General features: G+C 38.4%; 1 protein-coding gene across 2 annotated transcripts in view; it reads left to right on the forward strand.

Annotated features, from left to right (window-relative positions):
- Window positions 1-19,764, forward strand: part of PTCHD4 (patched domain containing 4) — a 191,757-nt gene that overhangs the window by 1,778 nt on the left and 170,215 nt on the right. The window lies entirely within an intron of this gene.

Consider the following 19,764-nt stretch of genomic DNA (forward strand, 5'->3'; position numbering starts at 1 on the left):
ATAACAGCCCAATAGCAAAAGAAAAAAATCCCCAGTCAGCAAAAGTTGCCGTGAATGATAATTTCGGCATTAAATAGATGTTACTGTTTAAACTCTCATTTCAGATTTTGTTGCTCAGATGAGATTTCTAAACTCATTCCACACTGTCAGGTTTGAGCTGCTGCAGGCAATGAGGCATGCAGTCTCCAGGTGACTGAAGTTTCAGGGACGAATGTGACTTCCAAAAGAGTCACTGCACCATTTGTATGCTTGACCCTGTGCACGCTCAGAGGCTGCACAGCCAAGAATTCCCGAGACAGGTGTTTCCCGAGAAGAAGGAATTTTCTTTCTTCTAATGTGTATGAGGATGTGTGTGTGCTTCTGGGGAGATCATGGAATAGGAGGGACCCCAGTTTCAATGAATGGGTGGCCAAACATAGAAAACTGCTAAGATTTCTATTTATTTATTTGATACAGCGTCTGTACACAATTTTAAAAATACATTTTTCAGGATTTTTGAGATAAAAAGGCTATTTTTCCTGAATTGAAGGAGGATTTAATGCACTAAGAAACTAAGAATTCCTCAGGAAATCCCATAACCTGCTTCCTTTTAACATACTGTCCTTGTTTAAATGTATCCAGAGGCTGACAGGGTTTCAGCCCCTTGTTCAGAGGAGCAGTCCCTTGGGGTTTTAGTGAAACTAGACAGATGATTCATCAGCTTGAAATCTAGGTAAGGGCTTGCCTGCCTCACACTTACTGAAGGGAGCATGATGAATGTATGTGGTTGGGTTGCATGCATTCCGTTTCCTGAATCCTTTGCCATCAACATTATTGCTTGCTCCAGAAAAGGATGCAGTGAAAAGGCGATCTTCTTCGCCTACAGTCTTTTAACTGAGTCCTGTGCTAAACATCTGGTGTAAAGAAAGATTTTGAAACTGTGACATATTTAAACTTCAGTTTGTTTTCCCTATTGAAGCAGGTTGCAGTTTATTAATATGCAGTCTTAGTTAAGTCCCTTATTTCCTTGAGTCAGCAGTACTCTCCAGGTGTAAGGGCTTTGTCCAGTCAACCACTGTGGGCATTTTGTTTATCCGGCAATATCATTATGACATTTACAATACAAACCCCTGAGGTCTCTAATTCACTCCTTTAATAATGATTGGTTGTGTTCCTATGATTTACTGGGTGCTCTTCTAGGCACAGACAGTCTGGAGCAAGAAAAGCAAGGTTCTTACCCTAATGGGGCTTAATCGTAGAAGTCAGGGTCCTCACCCTGAGTTACCTGCAAGCAGGGACTCTGCAATCTTTGGGTCCACTAGGCTAAGCCTATGATAGGTGCTCTGTCTAAACTTTCTGGCTGATTGGTTGGTTGATCTGCATCTTGATCGGAGTCAGTGGATAATCAAAGAATGGAGTAATTGATTACAAAGGGCCATGTAGTACTAGTGGAATTATTCTACTAACCATAACAAGAACAGGAGAATTATACACTGGCTCTCTAATCTGTAAAGCCCTTCTTCTGCTACATTCTAATATCAATGTCTCCTCAAATGCATTGGCTTGACTCTCTTTGCATGTTGTCAGTGGGGTCCTTAAGCTATTTTTGGGAAAATGAATTATTTGGTAACCTTCTGAGAGTAATGGTCCCTCTCAAGCATCCAGATATAATATCACACGTGCTAATGTAATATAAAATATAATTGGTGGAATTCCAGGTATACCTAGAATCCTATCAAAGAGTCTGCAAGGCCTTTCAGGTGAAGAGCTCCCTGGCACAGAGCAAAGTGAGATGGGCTTTTGTTTTGATCATAAGTGATCTGGAAATGATTTTAATTCATGTGTGACAGTGATACTCAAAGAGTGTCCCTAGAATGCTGACCCACAATAAAGTTTGAGAACTTCTGTTGTATGAGATTTGAGAGACATTTTTATATACACAGTTCTTGGCCCTCTAATTAATGTTGCTTTCCTCTGTCACACTTGGGTCACCGATCTTCCCAACTCAGGCCACTGTGGAAAATTTCAGTGCTGGATAATGCTGTTGGTGGGCAGAGAATCAATAGTTAAGGAAAAATGCAAAATAAATGGCAGGGGCTGGATAGTGTGAGTAGGAATTGGCAATCTCTTGACATAAAAGAAGCAGTAGGTCAGAGCCTGGAGGTAGTCTGAAGATGTATAAACACTGATTGACAGAAAGGAGCGGCCAGAAATCTTAGTTATGACAATTGGAAGGGCATCTTCCAAATATTATTAAGACACCCAAGTAGTTCTGAGCACAGAAAGGTTTAGAACTTCTGATAAACATGATTATCTTGACAAGGTGATCCAGACAAGCAGGGACACAAAAAGTTGCTGGTATGGAATTCCAAAGAGAGGCTCAGATAAAGCTGATATGAAAAAAGGAGCAGCCAGCTTAGAATACTACAGAAGAAATGAGACATACACACATTTTCAAAAGCTGCATAGAAAAGACACCAGAATCTGAAATTCCTACACCTATATAATACGAACTCTACAATTGTGCCTGTCATTATAATCTTTACGTTATTATACCCCTGAGTAAGCACAGAGGTCAAGTTTTACATTCCTTCTGTACTATTCACAACCTCCCACCCCAACCTTGTCCAGTTCTATGCAGACAGTATTTACATCACTGCTCGGTCTGTTGATTAATTTGTTCATTTATACTGTAACATTGCCAAGTTATCATTACTTTTCAAATTCTATGACATGCTTTTACTTTAAAGGTATTCTCTACACTTTCTAGATTTCTATAAATTTTTTGACCCTCGTAATTCGGGGACCATTTTTTCTACTTATTTAAACATACGTATTGTATAAGTCAATACAGTGCAGCCAGGCTGAATTTTGAAATTAAACACATAACATATTGTTGGAACCAGTCTCTTGATTAAAATGAGACAGGCACTCAAAATCCTTAAGCAAGGACTGCTCTGGACTCCAAGAAATATTGTCATTATAACTCAGGGGGCTCAAGTGGTTACAGGCAATATTTCCCTGCTTCTTAGGTAGGCCATGATAACCTCACTTTTCCATCTGCTAGTTCCAAGAAAGTAACAGTTTCCATATGTCCCTAGTTCTTAATTGTTACCACTGAAAAAGGCCAAGTAAAGAAGAAACAGAGAAATGTGGTTAATGGCAAATGGTGAGAAACAAATGAAGCATATTTGCTTCCCCTGCAGCCTGTCCTCCCCATTAAATTCCATTAATACACCCCTCTAAACAGATGTTTAAGTGAAGTGTATGTGCTGCAACGTACCACATTTAAGAAGAGGAACAAAGATAGGTTTTCCTGCTTCTTAAAAGAGTGTTTCTTTGGGCACATTTTGAGTACATCTTCCTAATTTGGAGGCTGTTGCCATTAATTATTTAGTTCCAGTCTCAGTGGGAGAGCAACTTAAGTCAACATGGAAAGTAAAGACCAGCATTACTTTCAGAGATTTCCAGGAAAAGTTATTCCGTAGACTTCTTTCCCTAATTCATTCTAAAACCTCAAAAGACAGCTGTGTCAGGGTCTTCTCATATATTTAGATTAAAGTTTACATTCCTGATTCTCTCTCTTAATAAGGGAAAAAAATTGCTACCTTATTGAATGTTCAGTTTGTGTCCTAACCACTGTGGTGTTTTCTACACAGCATGTCATTTTTACAAGCTTATGAATCGGGAAGAATATTTTTATTCCCCTTCTATAAGTTGGGAACCTAAACCTAAAGACCAGGAGGTCAAGTGACTTCTAAGAGGTGTCCAAGGTAGTACATGTTGGAAGTGGGATTTAAATCCAGGTCTGTCTGGCACTGAAGTTTATATTCTTAACCACGGTACTATATCGGGTCCCTGTACATCGTGCACTATTCTCTGTGACAACAGCCCTTTGTGTTAAGGAAGAACTAGGGCCGTAATTCCCAAGCATCTCAAATCCCTGCTGAAACCACTGGTGCTCTTTTACACCAGTCCCCTTGCTCACTCCAGAGACCAGCCCAGGTGAAGGTGCAGTGAAGCTTCACTTCCCTTATTCACCCACAAGGGAGTAAAGCTTCCAGTGTGGGCAAACTCCTGCCATCTGACTATCATGGAACTTGCCACAAAGAGTTTAAGAAATTCCTCACTGGCACATGATTTCACCTTTAATATTATTTCACATCAACTCAGAACAAATTAAGGTGAGACTCCAGGATCCACTGAGTGTGGGAAACCTGTCAGGTGACCCACGGTTCTGAGCCAGGGGCTTATGTGCCAGACAGGCTTGAGTACTTCTGTCTTAAATTCGCATCAGGAAAAAAGAATTGATGAGATAGCACGGGATAATACAATGCAGACTGAATTGAGAAATATTCAGGAGACCTAAGTTCTGACCCCAGTTCTGTAAAGACCAGTTCTGTGACATCAGGTAAGTCCCATCTCCAGTATGGGCTTCAAGCTCTAGGATTCCTCTGTGACATTAAGGAAATGCTCATCCTTACTATCTGTAGTTGGGCCTGTCACCTGGTTGAGCTTAAAGCTGATTACTGTCGTTCAATATTTTCCAAAAATGTTGAAATTAAATCTAACCATCTCTTTAAGAAAAAAAATCAGCAACATTTTTTCTCAAGCCCCTTTACAGTTATTTTACAATAGTAGCAACATTAAGTCCTCATTAGCCTAATCATCTTAATATTATATGAGAACACAAGGTATAGGAACTATACATAGGCATAAGGGTATTTGGGGAAAATGAAACATAAAATTAGAGCGGAGCGTATTTTTAAAGTGGCTTTGCAATCCATGCCTTTCTCAGACAGGACTATTGTGGCACAGCCATTCATTGAAATCAAGGCTCATTCTCTGTAATTCAGGGGAATTCAGGGCCTCTGAAAGGTACCTGATGAGCAGCACTTAAAATGAATGGGTCTCTTTAGTTACAGGAATTTGTTGGAACAGCCGATGTTTTCCATTCAGAGCTCCCCTCCCTACAAGGAGAGGCTTCATCTGTGCCGCTCTTACTTCCCCCTGCTGTCTCAAAGGCTGAAGGTAGAGGATGGCTCAGGTTCTGGAAGACAGAAACATGTTTAAAGGGTTCTTATAGCTTCAGGAGGGTCTGAAAGCAGCTCCAGGTGTTCAAGATAGATGGAGGCTTGCCTGGACATTTAGGGCTCGGCCTCAGAGTTCTTTCTGCCCTTCGAACATTCAGGTATGTTCTGTCACCTCACCAGGTCTCTTAATTACATGGAGAGAGAGTGTGTGCAGTTCTGATTGTCACTGCGGGTCATACTAACGTGGGTAAGATGTACAGTAGACTCAAAAGTCATTCATATACACTAACTAACGTAATGTACTATAAGCGTCTGCTCTGTGTCAGGCCCTGTGTCGGGCGCTGGAGATGGAGTGAGGAATAAAGCAGATGGGGTGCGTGACCCTCCAGGAGCTCGAGTCTAGTAGAAAAGGCAAAAATCACATAAATTTATTATTACAGATTATCCTAGAGGAAAATTGCATGATGCTGTAAGAGTAGTAGACCAAGTCTTGGGCTCTTAGAAATGACTTCCTTGAGGAAGTAACTGTGAGCTAAGATCTGGGTTAGATGGTGGGGTTAGATGGTAGAAGCAAGAGTATGAAGGGGAAGACATGGTACCTTAGATACACTGAACAAAAGCCACTGTGGATGGAAGTAAAATGTAATGGTGAAGGTGCTAAGGGCTCTGTTGAGGATTTCTTGAGAGTTGGTATAACACAATTTTGATTAGGATCTGTGGAGCTAGATGGTCTAGTTTTACATCTTTACTCTGTTGCATTAGCTCTATGACTTCGTACAAGTGTTTTAACTTCTTTGTAACTCATTTCCTTCAATCATAGCCCTGACTTCCCATCATTATGTGGGTTAAATGAGTTTATGATACTTAAAGCGGGGTTTCTCAAATTCTAATTGTCACCTGGGGAGCTTGATAGAAATGCAGATTCTGATTCACTAGGTCTGGGATGGAGTGGGATTCTTCATTTCTAGCAAGCTCCCAGGTGATGCTGATGCCTCTGGTCCCTAAAGCACTTAGAACAGCACCTGGTTCTTTGTAAATTCTTAACAAGTGCTGGCGGTTTAACTCTTTGAGCAGTGATATTCTGCCCTTGTCTAAAATTGGTTAATTGATTTTCTTGTGAACACTTGATTAGATGAAAAGCCCTTTTTGTTTCAGACCTCAAAGCTGAAAATCTTTCTATCCTATGGTAGTCATTGCTATTTACTGAGGAAGTAGAATATGAGGGGTGTAGATCCTTCTGATTTTTGCACCAAAGAGCTTGAGCTGCCTCCAGGATCATCATTCTGAATGTGACCAGTCTTTGCTAAGGACAGTAAAGAACAGTTAAGGAGACTGTGGGACCTTGGTTTCAGTGTTCACTGGGTCTGGAAATATCTCAGAGTTTGTATATTTTTGTCATTTTCAATAGAGCTAGCCTTGGCCTCTTTCTCCCCTCTGGGCTGCTGTGACATTCTGATTCTCCTCTTACATCTCTGATGGTTCTTTACCTCTTACTGGTTCACTCCCCTTACTACTCCCATATTTATAATTATTCCCATGCAAGTCTTTTTTCATGGTGTGTTCTCTCAATATTCTCATTCAAGCCAAACACCAATTTTCTTCCAGGTCTGTAACTCTTTGAATGGCATCTCTGTTCTGTCATCAACTCGGGCTCAGAATCTCAGTCACCTGTGATTAACTCTTCTTTTCCCGCCACCGCTACCCAGCCGAGACATGTAAACAGTAAGAGCTAATTCATTCTATGCCACAGTGGCCCTTAGACCAAGAGCATCCCCCTTGCCTAGGAACTTGCTAGAAATGTACATTCTTGGACCTCAATCCAGATCTACTGAAAGTAGGGATTAGGTCCCACAAGCCCTCCAGGTGCTTCTGACTCCTGTAGATGTATGAAAACCTCTGTTCTGCAGTAGAGGTGTTCAGTCTTGACTGAGTGTAGGAATCATGAGAGGAGCTTTAAAAATACTGATGTGTGGATCTCATCTCCAGAGATTCTGACTCAGTCAGGAGGTGGCATGGACACTGAAATTTTTTAAATTTCCTCTGATGATTATAATGGATTATCAAGGTTGAAGACCAAGGTCTCCTTTTCAAATTTCTTCTCCGTTTCTTTCTCACTGTCTCTCCCTTGGGCTTTCATTACCGCTTACCTATTTTATCTAGGCAATAATCTAATCTCTCTCACATAATTTCTCACACTTGGAACCTAGCCTGTGTAACAAGATCATCTGCATCTCTTGATTACATTTTCCTCTGACCAGATCCTGCTAGAGTTTCCCATTGCCTGGAGAAGACATTATCAACTCCTGACCATAGCCGTTGAGAACTTTTCTTGACCAGGGCTCCAACTTATTTGAAGTTTCAGATTGCAGTACATCTTATGCTGCAACCAAACCGAAGCAGACCCACCCTCAACCTTCCTTTTTCTTACCTTCATTCATACTGTTCCTTTTGCTTGGAATTTCTTTCACACTGTCAAATTCACATCTCTTAAAAGTTGCTTTTTCCATGGAGCTTCTCTAAGTGCTTCCAAAGGTAGAAAGCACTTTTATACACTTTAGAGGTACTTTGAAGGCAGTTCCCTCAATCACAGTCTAACTTGTATTATAGACTTTTAGCAAGTCTTTGCTAAAATATAACTGTATGTGCCTAATGAACCAGTATGGCTGGTAGCTTTCACTACATACATTGATTTGCCTGTGTGGAGCCAGCCAGTACAGGGGAGGTTGTGGAACAAGCCCTTGGGGGAAATTGCAAGGGGACAGGAAAAAAGCCCATCCCAGCCAGCCTACTGTTCCAAGGCTGTGCCTAAACCCTAAAGAAAGATGGCCACAGAAAGACACTGAAAGCTGTTTCTATGAGTGGTCCTGAGATACAAGTGCCACAGAAGGATTGCCTTTGGGCTTAGGAAACAAAGGACCACCAGAAGAGGGAGAGAGAGAGAGAGAGATTCTTTCCCCCACCTATACACAGCACACATGTGACTTCAGCTTGGGAAAGCCTGCAGAGAGGCAGCTCGAACACCTGGTAGGATTACCAGATTTAGCAAATAAAAGTACAGGACACCCGGTTAAATTTGAATTTTGGGTAAACAAAAAAAATTTTTTTAGTATAAGTATGTTCTAAATATTGCATTCTTTGCTTATCTGAAATTCAGATTTAACTGGGCATCCTGTATTTTATCTGGCAACGTAGCATGATGGGAATTCAAAGAATCACATCTGAAGACCCAAGCACAGACTTCAGAATGTCAGGGGACCAGCGCCAGTTCTAACGCACAAGAGTGGCCATGAGCCAGGGGGCCAAAGAGGCAGACCGTAAAGGCCAATTTGGGAAATAGTAAACACATTCTAAAGACTCCAGGAAATGCATGGGTAAAAGTTTTCAGAGGCCAGAATTTCTGTCTTATTCAAGTGGGGATTCCAGCAAATGAAATGTAAGTTCCTCTTGATATGACCTCCTTTGGATACTCTGCCCTTAGGAAACCCAAGTTACATTAATTGTTTTAATAGTTCCAAGTGTTTATTTGCTAGTGAAATGAAAGACTGCACTGGATAAATGTTTCATTTCGAAGATTCTTTTGTTTTATATTTTATCTATGAAAAATATTTATACATGAATAGAAATGTAATTAAAGAAAGTAATTTGTAAGATAAGTCCTGGGGGTACAATGTACAGCATAATGACTGTAGTTAACAATGCTGTATTGTATATTTGAAGGCTGCTAAAAGAGGGATGTTAATTAAGCTTAGCACGGTAATCATTTGCAATATACATATATATCAAATCCTTACGTTGTACACCTAAAACTAATACAATGTGATAAGTCAATTCTATCTCAATTTTTAAAAATTTAAAAAAGAAAAAAAAGAGAAACTGACCACATTAGCCAGAACCATATCTATATTAAAGCAGCAGTTTATCATAAGTAAAATAATTTAGGTCAATACTGTAGTTTGAGAAGAAATTTTTTACTATACAAAAAAAAGCGTCCATCAGTTACTCAAGTTTGAGAATCATTAGATTGGAGAGAGGGATATTTATTTAGTTACCCATGCTAAATGTAGTAGGACTGAGAGCATCATAAGCAAAAATACTAGAGGTCATGAAGTGTAAAGTAAAAGATTTTATCATTTCTATTCATGTCATGGTAGAGAGAGAAATTAATTTCTTAAAACAAAGGGAATTGGCTAAAGAAGTGAAGAAGAACAGAAGTCCTACTTCAGGAAGGAAGGAAGGGAGGGAGGGAGGGAGGAAATAGATGATGTGGCAGATTAGTGAAAATTTGTAGGATGAGAATATTAGCAAGCCAAAAGCTAAACCCGTAGACAGGATTGGTTACCCTTTCCATGTATGAAATGTGGCATTAAAATCAAAGATGAAGCATGCTCTTAAACGTTTGTGCAACAGCATAATAAGTATATGGGCTACTTAGAACCCATCTTATTTTCCTTCAAGATTATAAAGCTTTTTAAAAAATAATAGATATGTTTTTAATTATTAGGCTTTTATCCTGCTCTCCTGACATATGTTCCACTCAGAAAAATAGCAGTCTTTTAAAAAGCATCACTTGAACAGAACTGCTAAAATTACCCTCAAAAATAATTCTAAATATTGGTAACTAGTCACCCATCTCCACATTGAAAACCTTTCTGGTTTGTAATTTACCTGCAAGGCACCTTTTATTTGTAAACTGAGGAATCACCATTCCTGTGTATATTATAATCAGTATGTTTTTGTAAATTTATATAACTTGTACATGCATATATGTACACATACTCTTTTTTTTCCTCCTGGTCACATTTCTAGTTTAAAAGAAATGTGAGAAAAGTCTAGCTTGTCATTTCTCCCTCCCCAGGATCCAGGTCTTCCTGCACAATGCAATTTGGGGAATGATTTCTCTAGGGCAAATTCCTGGGGAGGGTGAGGCAAAGCCTGAGTAATGGAGCATGAGGTCAGGGCCAGTGGGTCACCACGAAGTGCGCCTGGAGACAGGAACCCTGCTAAACTCCCAGGGAGGAGTGAGAAGCTCAGGGACTGCACTAGTTTAATGACCCCTTTTCCTAGTTGGACATATCTCTCTGAGGGAATAGCACACAAAACTGGTACTAGCTGCTTGACTTTTATTATCAGTACATTCTTTTCAACCATTGTTACCTTGGGGATTATTTTTAAGGAATTGGATCCTTTCTAGGCTTTTAGACATTTTTTATTAACTAATCACATCAGTGTGTCTCTTGCTAAACAATGTTCACTTATATTTTTAGTTAATTTATCCCAGAAAGTTGTTTATAAACTGATGTTATCCTACTAGTCTTCTTCCTGATAGAAGAATGTTTTGGTAATTGATAACTAAATTGACATAAGATTTTTACTTCCCTTCTTTCCCTCAGCTCTGAGCCCTGAAGTTATTGATGATGTTAAAGTTATAAGCATTGACAATGCGGCCCGTTTAGCCTAAAGCAACATGTTTTTTTACTGAGTTTTTAACAGGTTGAGATAGGGGAGCCACTTATTGATTGAGCCCCTCTTTTAAAATTATAAAATAATGATGAAGAGGGTAGTGAAAAGGAAATAGACAAATCTATGTTTGAATCTAATTTTAGCATTTATCAGATGTATGACCTTAGACATGTTATTTAACGTCTTTGCCTCTCAGTTTTTCTATGTTAAAAAAAGCATTATTCATATTTTTATGTTACATTAAAAGTATTAATATCCATTCTACAGATTTTAAAACTTTCAGGCACTTAGGGGTTTCTTAATAAATTGTAACAATTTTTTATCTAAATCCAACTTCATAACAACACCAAGTGAAAAATCACTCACAATCCCACTCACCAATTCTATAAACAATTTATTTCCAGTCTTTAACTATAAAGTACACAGTTGTTATATACAGTACATGTCTTTTCTGATCCGATTTATTTTCATTTTTTTATAAGAATTTAAGTAATTATTTTTTGATAGCTCAGAAGTCTGGCAAGTGACTGTGGCATAATTTACTTAATTGTTCATTTATTGTTATCTTGAGAGTATATCTAGAACAGTGTTTTTGGAGCTGATTTCCACAATCCTTAACAGACAAATGGAAAATATTCTGGCTTGTCAACAGAAGCTGAAGGAAAAGAGCATTTTCTTACGTGATTTAAAACGTCATTTTCATAAGGATATGAACTTATGAAAGCAAGATACAAATATAGGTTAACAAGTTCCAGGGGAGCAGGTGTCCCAAGAAAAACCTTGGATAGAAATTAGAAGGACCTGGTTTATTTATAGATCAACTCCAAAGTGCTGTAAATTGCATTGTTAAGGACCACATCCAAGAGTAAGCTTCTAAGGGTACCTTGTGGCTTGTCCTATTACAAAGTACTTTTTACTGCTTTTCACCTGGTATAGTTCCATGATTCTCAAAAGGAACACTTCAGGAACTTTCCAATTATATGATGCCTGTTCCCTCCCCAGACCAATTGAATCAGAAGCTCTGGAGAAAGGGCCTGAGAATTGGTATTTTCTTAAGCTCTTTGTATGATTCCAGTGAATAACCAGTTTGAGAAACACTGAGGGACCTTAGACCAGAAAAAGATCCCCCCATCCTACCGAGCTCCTTTGCAGTTTCATAGGATGAGAGGACAAGGGAATAATACCACTTCCTTTGAATCTCCACTTCAAGGCTTAGTCTGGGGTCTCAGAAAGAGAGCATTTGCCCTGACATAAGTAATCACAGTACCATTTCCCTGCCAGGTAAGCTGCCTCCATAGGAGCTCTGTAGCTAAAATAAACAACTTCATTCTCTCCTGTAATTCTCTAATCTGATATTGATTGGCCAGAAATATGATGTCTTAATCAATTTGCTGTGCTGCAAAGATGTCCTGGATTGCCAGTCATTGGGAAAATGTATCCCTTGACACTTTAAAAGGCATCCTTTCTTAATACACTTCTGCCAGGAGATTAATAAGAAAACCTGTAGGCACATGGTAAATTTTTATTATTATGGTGATAGGGCCAAAGGTAATAAATCTTGATAGCTCAAAGGTATATAATCCTAGGACTTGAAATAGACTTTCAATTCTTATTAAGTTGTTATTAGCTCCTTGATTTCCATCAGGATAACCTAAATTCCTTCATATCCTGAGATGGTCAGTGTTTACTACTTTGTAACCATTCATTAATACTATTCATTGTTAGCCTATTCCTTCGATAAGCATGTAGTAGGAGATAAAGAAATATGTGTTGAATGAATGAAGGATCAAGTGAGTTAACTATTTGGCTTTTTAATTGTCCCATACTGAGTTTTAAAAGCATCATGTTAAAGAATTTCAAAATACTCCCAGTCTTAGCTTAGCCAAAATTTACTTAATCTTCAGCCAAATCCCATGCCTTCTATCTTTTCATCAGTGAAAATAATATTATACTTTTCTACGTAAATGAGTTCTGGGAAGGCTAACTACCTCTAGTTTTAACAAGCTTGAGACATTCTAACTCATTCACAAACAGGTCCCGGAGTCCCCAGATCAGTGTGGCAAGTCCATTCATATTAAAACAGTATTAACACAATGTCTAATTAAAGGAAAAGTATGTTCATTAAAGTGCAATGAATATTTAAAGTAGTTCCAACTACATAGGAGCCGTAACAATCTAGTGCCCTTCTTGGGTCAGTAGAAAGCTTTCCATTTCCATCCCTTTCCATTAGCATTTCCATTAGCATCCCCATTCGCAAATCTTATACTCCCTCCCTTATTATTTTTAAATGGCAGTTATAAATCACTTGATACAGTGAGGTGAAAGGATGTTTTCCTAGTCAATATGAATGATATGGTGTGCACTACTGGCCACCAGTAACGGGAAATTATACATTACAAAAAGAAAGCCAAACATTTGGTACCCCACTATCACCTTTATATTAAATATTTTATCTTTAGCAAAAAGTAAAAGCATTTTACAGAGTTGAATCCATACTCATATTTTGCAGAACCATATAAAATAGGGAATTGACCTTTCTTTTATTTACTGTTCTAGAAAAAGGATTAAGTAATTGTGACATGCCTTAAAGGAGTTTGACATAATCATCATATTATGTGCATATATTTTTACAAGCCTTTGTTGAAAGAGATTTGGGAAGGTTATCCAATCTACGTGTTTTGGAAAGCCCTGTTATATATAAATTGCTTCAATAAACTACTCACTATTTAATATCTCTCCAGAAGAAAATTATTTCTCATATCTATTTAAAACATTTATTTCTATTCTTACTTCAGTAAAGAAGAAACCTGCTCTTTACTATCATTTTTGAACCATCTTCTACCTGTGACCTTGAAAATGGTTATTACATTCTCTTGTACTTCTCTTTGGCTGAATAATTTCTTACACATAGACCTCATTCTCAACTACATACCCTTTTTGTTTTTAGCAGACTTTTAAGTTTTGGGAAATTGATGTCTCCTGAGTCTTAAACACCTATGTTTTGTTCAAAAGGTATACAAGTATCTTCCCTGCTTCAATATTCTCCTCTCCATATTTGCCTTATCCCAATGAATAGCTTTTCTCAATAGAGACATATTCTATGCTTATATTGTTTCAGACACTGGGCTAGGCACTGGAGTTACAGAGATCAGTTATAGATCCTCTTTTCCAGAAACATACAGTCTAGTGAGGAAGGAGGACAAGTAAATGGAAAATTAGCAGTACAGCATGGTAACTTGAACCTTAAAGGTTAGTTCAAAATGATTCAGAGCACCAAATAGTCCAGAATTGGTGCTACATCAGACTCAGCCTCCTCCAGGGTTCTATAATAAGAACAAATACTCTATATTGGTGGGAGAAGTCTTTCAGGGGTCCTTATTTCAATTGATAACAAATGTTTTGTTTTTAAATGTATTCATTAAAATTGAGGTCAGTGGACAGCTGCTCTCCATAAACAGGGAAATATTTTGCCATGAACAGTTACTCTGAAGGTTATGAAGTCAACATAAAATCCCAACAATGCTATAGACTTAAAAAATGAATACAGAGCAGGAAAATGTTATGGGTATGGGCCAAGAAATATCAAAATGAAAAAACAGGAGCGTTCTTAATCATCCACAAAACCTGGCCAGAAGATTGTTGGCTAGTGGAACTTTCCATGACCCCCCCCAAATCATCCTACCCTCAGGACTTTCTCTCCAAGTGTTAGTAACTGTTAAGGTAATTGTGGGATGACTTAGCCAGCAAAAATAAAGCATATACGCAAGTGTAAGAGGCACTTGAGACAAAAGAAGAACGTGTGTTTAGAGTGTGCCCACTTGGGTGGGAAGTCAGCATTTTTGTTTGCATTAAACAAATGAGGAGAATTATTTTCTTTCCTAGAACTGGCCCTGATAGGCTAGAGTCATAGAAAGCCCTCTTGAAACAGTGAATTACAGGACCCCCTGAGTATGCCAACATTTAAGAGAACTGAAAAAATGTGTGAGTTTTCTAGGTACTGTTGACATTGGGTCTGATAATTCTCAGTCGTGGGGCAGTCCCGTGCATCACAGGATGTTTCGCAGCATCCCTGCCCTTTGTAGACTCTGGTAGTATCGTCTTCTCCTGAGTTGTGATAGCCAAAAACAAACGTCTCCAGACAGTGCCAGATGTCCCCTGGGGTTCAAAATTGCTCCCCATTGAGAACTAGTACTCTAATCCTTGGAACATTGAGGCAAAGCGTTCTCCTAGAATGCTCTCCTCCTGTAACACAGACCATTAGGAAAGTAGTCTTTATCTAACCTAAATCCCTCATATTGCAAGTTGTAAATCCTCTTCTTCAGTGGCCTTGGAGCATGTGCCCTCCACGTCAGGAGTACTCAGCCCACTTGGTGGGATGCCAGGGTCTAATCTTGGAGAATTTCTAGGATGCCCAGTGAAAGCCATGAAGACATGCTCACTAATATGTCTTCTCCACTGAGCGGAAACTCTCCAGGCTTGTTTGCTTGTCAAAATTGTAGTCCATTTTAGATTAGAGACCTATTTCAATTGTAAATTCCATTGGTGGGAGAAGCTCAACATTTGGGAGAGAGCACAGCTGGTGCTTCCTGGTTGTTAAATAATTCATCTTCCTCATTCTGGAGAGTCAGAAACAGCCGTGCTGAGATACTAAATCCTCAAGGTAATATTGCAAAACCTAGTCCTTGGCACTAAGGAGGGAAAGGGCCTGCTAAATTACAGAAGCCGTCCTCCACAGCTTTAGGAGAAGCTGGAGAGAGAGTGCTATTTGCTGACTTGATTTTTCCCCGTTTTGGTAACACGGGAAAGATAGGTTTCCCTGGGAGAATTTTATGAAGCTCCGTGAAGCAAAATCAGCCTTTCAACACTTTATATTGTCATGCCTGTGTCATTCACGCACATAATTCATTTTTCAAGTGAAATATTTTGACCGTTCTAAAAACTATTTTCCCCAGAAATCAGAAGGTAAGGATGGAAATGGTGAAGCACTTGCCAGAAAATAGGTGACTTTTGAACAATCCCTTGATGATAAATATTTCTCATTAATGGTTCTATTCTCACACTTGGCTATTTATTGAGTCACTTATTTTAGTCCAAATTGTCCTAGACCTGTCCTAAGCTCATCTGGGATTTTCATATTATTTTTGAAGCTGTGTTAAATCTTCCAGAACGCACACCTCCTACAACAGTGTTCCACAGCAGTTCATTAATGCTTCTTCAGGTAACTAGTAATCTTAGAACTTTTATTTCTGTGCCCTGAAAGAGGGAACATTCTAACCATAATGCTTATTTTACATCTTAACAAGACAATATTCTTCTTCATACAAGACAGGGTCCCTATGTGCTACTCTCCACCTGTATGCTCAATTCAACAAAGATTACTGATTGTGGGACTCGAATGAGAATTTATAATGCGCAATGATTGCAGACACTTTCGTTTTAATCCAGGCTGCCTGAGTGGTTGATCCCACGTGATATAAATATCAAAACTACCAAACTTCAAATTTTTCCATTGGTCAGGCTCTAGAGTTTTGTATTAGCTCCTCTAAGAGTACGTAGACAAAGGTAAGAGAGCAAGGGTGCATGCAACTGTTGCAGTTACCAAGGCAACACAAGTTTATAATGATCATTTAGTTTTTATCCAGGGCATTGTTCAGGGTACATAGCTAGACAAAAATTGAATTTCCCAACAGGAAATTTGCAGGTGTGATTTGTAGCAGCTTTGTTCTTTGTTGGGGGGTCTGTTTTATTTTATTATTTTTTATTTATTTATTTTAACATCTTTATTGGAGCATAATTGCTTTACAATAGTATGTTAGTTTCTGCTTTATAACGAAGTGAATCAGCTATACATATACATATATCCCCATATCTCCTCCCTCTTGTGTATCCCTCCTACCCTCCCTATCCCCCCTCTAGGTGGTCACAAAGCACCAAGATGATTTCCCTGTGCTATGTGGCTACTTCCTACTAGCTATCTATTTTACATAAGGTAGTGTATACACATCCATGCCACTCTCCCACTTCGTCCCAGCTTACCCTTCCCCCTCCCTGTGTCCTCAAGTCCATTCTTTACGTCTGTGTCTTTATTCCTGTCCTGCCCCAGTTTCTTCAGAAACTTTTTTTTTCTTTTAGATTCCATATATATGTGTCAGCATACAGTATTTTTTTTTCTCTTTCTAACTTACTTCACTCTGTATGACAGACTCTAGGTCCATCTACCTCACTACAAATAACTCAATTTCGTTTCTTTTTATGGCTGAGTAATATTCCATTGTATATATGTGCCACATCTTCTTTATCCATTCATCTGTCGATGGACACTTAGGTTGCTTCCATGTCCTGGCTATTGTAAATAGAGCTGCAATGAGCATTGTGGTACATGACTTTGTTTGAATTATGGTTTTCTCAGGGTATATGCCCAGTAGTGGGATTGCTGGGTCGTATGGTTGTTCTATTTTTAGTTTTTTAAGGAACCTCCATACTGTTCTCCATAGTGGCTGTATCAATTTACATTCCCACCAACAGTGCAAGAGTGTTCCCTCTTCTCCACACCCTTTCCAGCATCTATTGTTTGTAGATTAATTGATGATGGCCATTCTGACCGGTGTGAGGTGATACCTCATTGTAGTTTTGATTTGTATTTCTCTAATTATTAGTCATGTTGAGGATCCTTTCATGTGTTTATTGGCAATCTGTATATCTTCTCTGGACAAATTTCTGTTTAGGACTTCTGCCCATTTTTAGATTGGGGTGTTTGTTTTTTTGATACTGAGCTGCATAAGCTGCTTCTAAATTTTGGAGATTAATCCTTTGTCAGTGGCTTCATTTGCAAATATTTTCTACCATACTGAGGGTTGTCTTCTCATCTTGTTTATGTTTTCCTTTGCTGTGCAAAAGCTTTTAAGTTTCATTAGGTGCCATTTGTTTATTTTTGTTTTTATTTCCATTTCTCTAGGATGTGGGTCAAAAAGGATCTTGCTGTGATTTATGTCATAGAGTGTTCTGCCTATGTTTTCCACTAAGAGTTTGATAACGTCTGGCCTTACAGTTAGGTCTTTTATCCATTTTGAGTTTATTTTTGTGTATGGTGTTAGGGAGTGTTCTCATTTCATTCTTTTACACGTAGCTGTCCAGTTTTCCCAGCGCCACTTATTGAAGAGGCTGTCTTTTCTCCATTGTATGTTCTTGTCTCCTTTATCAAAGATAAGGTGACCATATGTGTGTGGGTTTATCTCTGGGCTTTCTATCCTGTTCCATTGATCTGTATTTCTGTTTTTGTGCCAGTACTATACTGTCTTGATTACTGTACCTTTGTAGTATAGTCTGAAGTCAGGGAGCCTGATTCCTCCAGCTCCGTTTATCTTTCTCAAGATTGCTTTGGCTATTTGGGGTCTTCTGTGTTTCCATACAAATAGTGAAATTTTTTTGTTCTAGTTCTGTGAAAAATGCCAGTGGTAGTTTGAGAGGGATTGCATTGAATCTGTAGATTGCTTTGGGTAGTAGAGTCGTTTTCACAATGTTGATTCTTCCAATCCAAGAACAAGGTATATCTTTCCATCTATTTGTATCATCTTTAATTTCTTTCATCAGTGTCTTATACTTTTCTGCATACAGGTCTTTTCTCTCCTTAGGTAGGTTTATTCCTAGGTATTTTATTCTTTTTGTTGCAGTGGTAAATGGGAGTGTTTCCTTAATTTCTCTTTCAGGTTTTTCATCATTAGTGTCTAGGAATGCAAGAGATTTCTGTGCATTAATTTTGTATCCTGCTACTTTACCAAATTCATTGATTAGCTCTAGTAGTTTTCTGGTAGCATCTTTAGGATTCTCTATGTATAGTATCATGTCGTCTGTAAACAGTGATAGCTTTACTTCTTCTTTTCTGTTATGGATTCCTTTTATTTCATTTTCTTCTCTGATTGCTGTGTCTAAAACTTCCAAAGCTATGTTTAATAATAGTGGTGAGAGTGGACAACCTTGTCTTATTCCTGATTTAGAGGAAATAGTTTCAGTTTTTCACCACTGAGAACTATGTTGGCTGTGGGTTTGTCATATATGGCCTTTATTATGTTGAGATAAGTTCCTTCTATCCCTACTTTCTGAAGGGTATTTATCATAAACTGGTGTTGAATTTTGTCGAAAGCTTTTTCTGCATCTACTGAGATGATCATATGTTTTTTCTCCTTCTATTTGTTAATATGGTTTATCGCATTGATTGATTTGTGTATACTGAAGAATCCTTGCATTCCTGCAATTAACCCCACTTGATCATGGTGTATGAGCCTTTTAATGTGCTGTTGGATTCTGTTTGCTATTATTTTGTTGAGGATTTTTGCACCTATGTTCATCAGAGATATTGACCTGTAGTTTTCTTTCTTTGTGACATCTTTCTCTGGTTTTGGTATCAGGGTGATGGTGGCCTCGTAGAATGAGTTTGGGAGTGTTCCTCCTTCTGCTATATTTTGGAAGAGTTTGAGAAGGATAGGTGTTAGGTCTTCTCTAAATGTTGTACAGAATTCGCCTGTGAAGCCATCTGGTCCTGGGCTTTTGTTTGTTGGAAGATTTTTAATCACAATCTCAATTTCAGTGCTTGTGTTTGATCCATTTATATTTTCTACTTCTTCCTGGTTCAGTCTCGGAACGTTGTGCTTTTCTAAGAATTTGTCCATTTCTCCCAGGTTGTCCATTTTATTGGCATATAGTTGGCTTTTAGTAATATCTCATGATCCTTTGTATTTCCGCAGTGCCAGTTATTACTTCTCCTTTTTCATTTCTAATTCTATTGATTGGAGTCTTCTCCCTTTTTTTCTTGATGAGTCTGGCTAATGGTTTATCAATTCTGTTTATCTTCTCAAAGAACCAGCTTTTAGTTTTACTGATCTTTGCTATTGTTTCCTTCATTTCTTTTTCATTTATTTCTGCTCTGATCTTTATGATTTCTTTCCTTCTGCTAACTTTGGTTTGTTTTGTTCTTCTTTCTCTAATTGCTTTAGGTGTAAGGTTAGGTTGTTTATTTGAGGTGTTTCTTGTTTCTTGAGGTAGGATTGTATTACTATAAACATCCCTCTAGAACTGCTTTTGCTACATCCCCTAGGTTTTGGGTTGTCGTGTTTTCACTGTCATTTGTTTTGAGGTATTCTTTGATTTCCTCTTTGATTTCTTCAGTGATCTCTTGGTTATTTAGTAGTGTATTGTTTAGCCTCCATGTGTTTGTATTTTTTACAGACTTTTTCCTGTAATTGATATCTAGTCTCATAGCGTTGTGATTGGAAAAGATACTTGATACGATTTCAGT

The sequence above is a fragment of the Pseudorca crassidens genome, chromosome 10 (genome assembly GCF_039906515.1).
Source record: "Pseudorca crassidens isolate mPseCra1 chromosome 10, mPseCra1.hap1, whole genome shotgun sequence".
Classification (NCBI taxonomy): Eukaryota; Metazoa; Chordata; class Mammalia; order Artiodactyla; family Delphinidae; genus Pseudorca; species Pseudorca crassidens.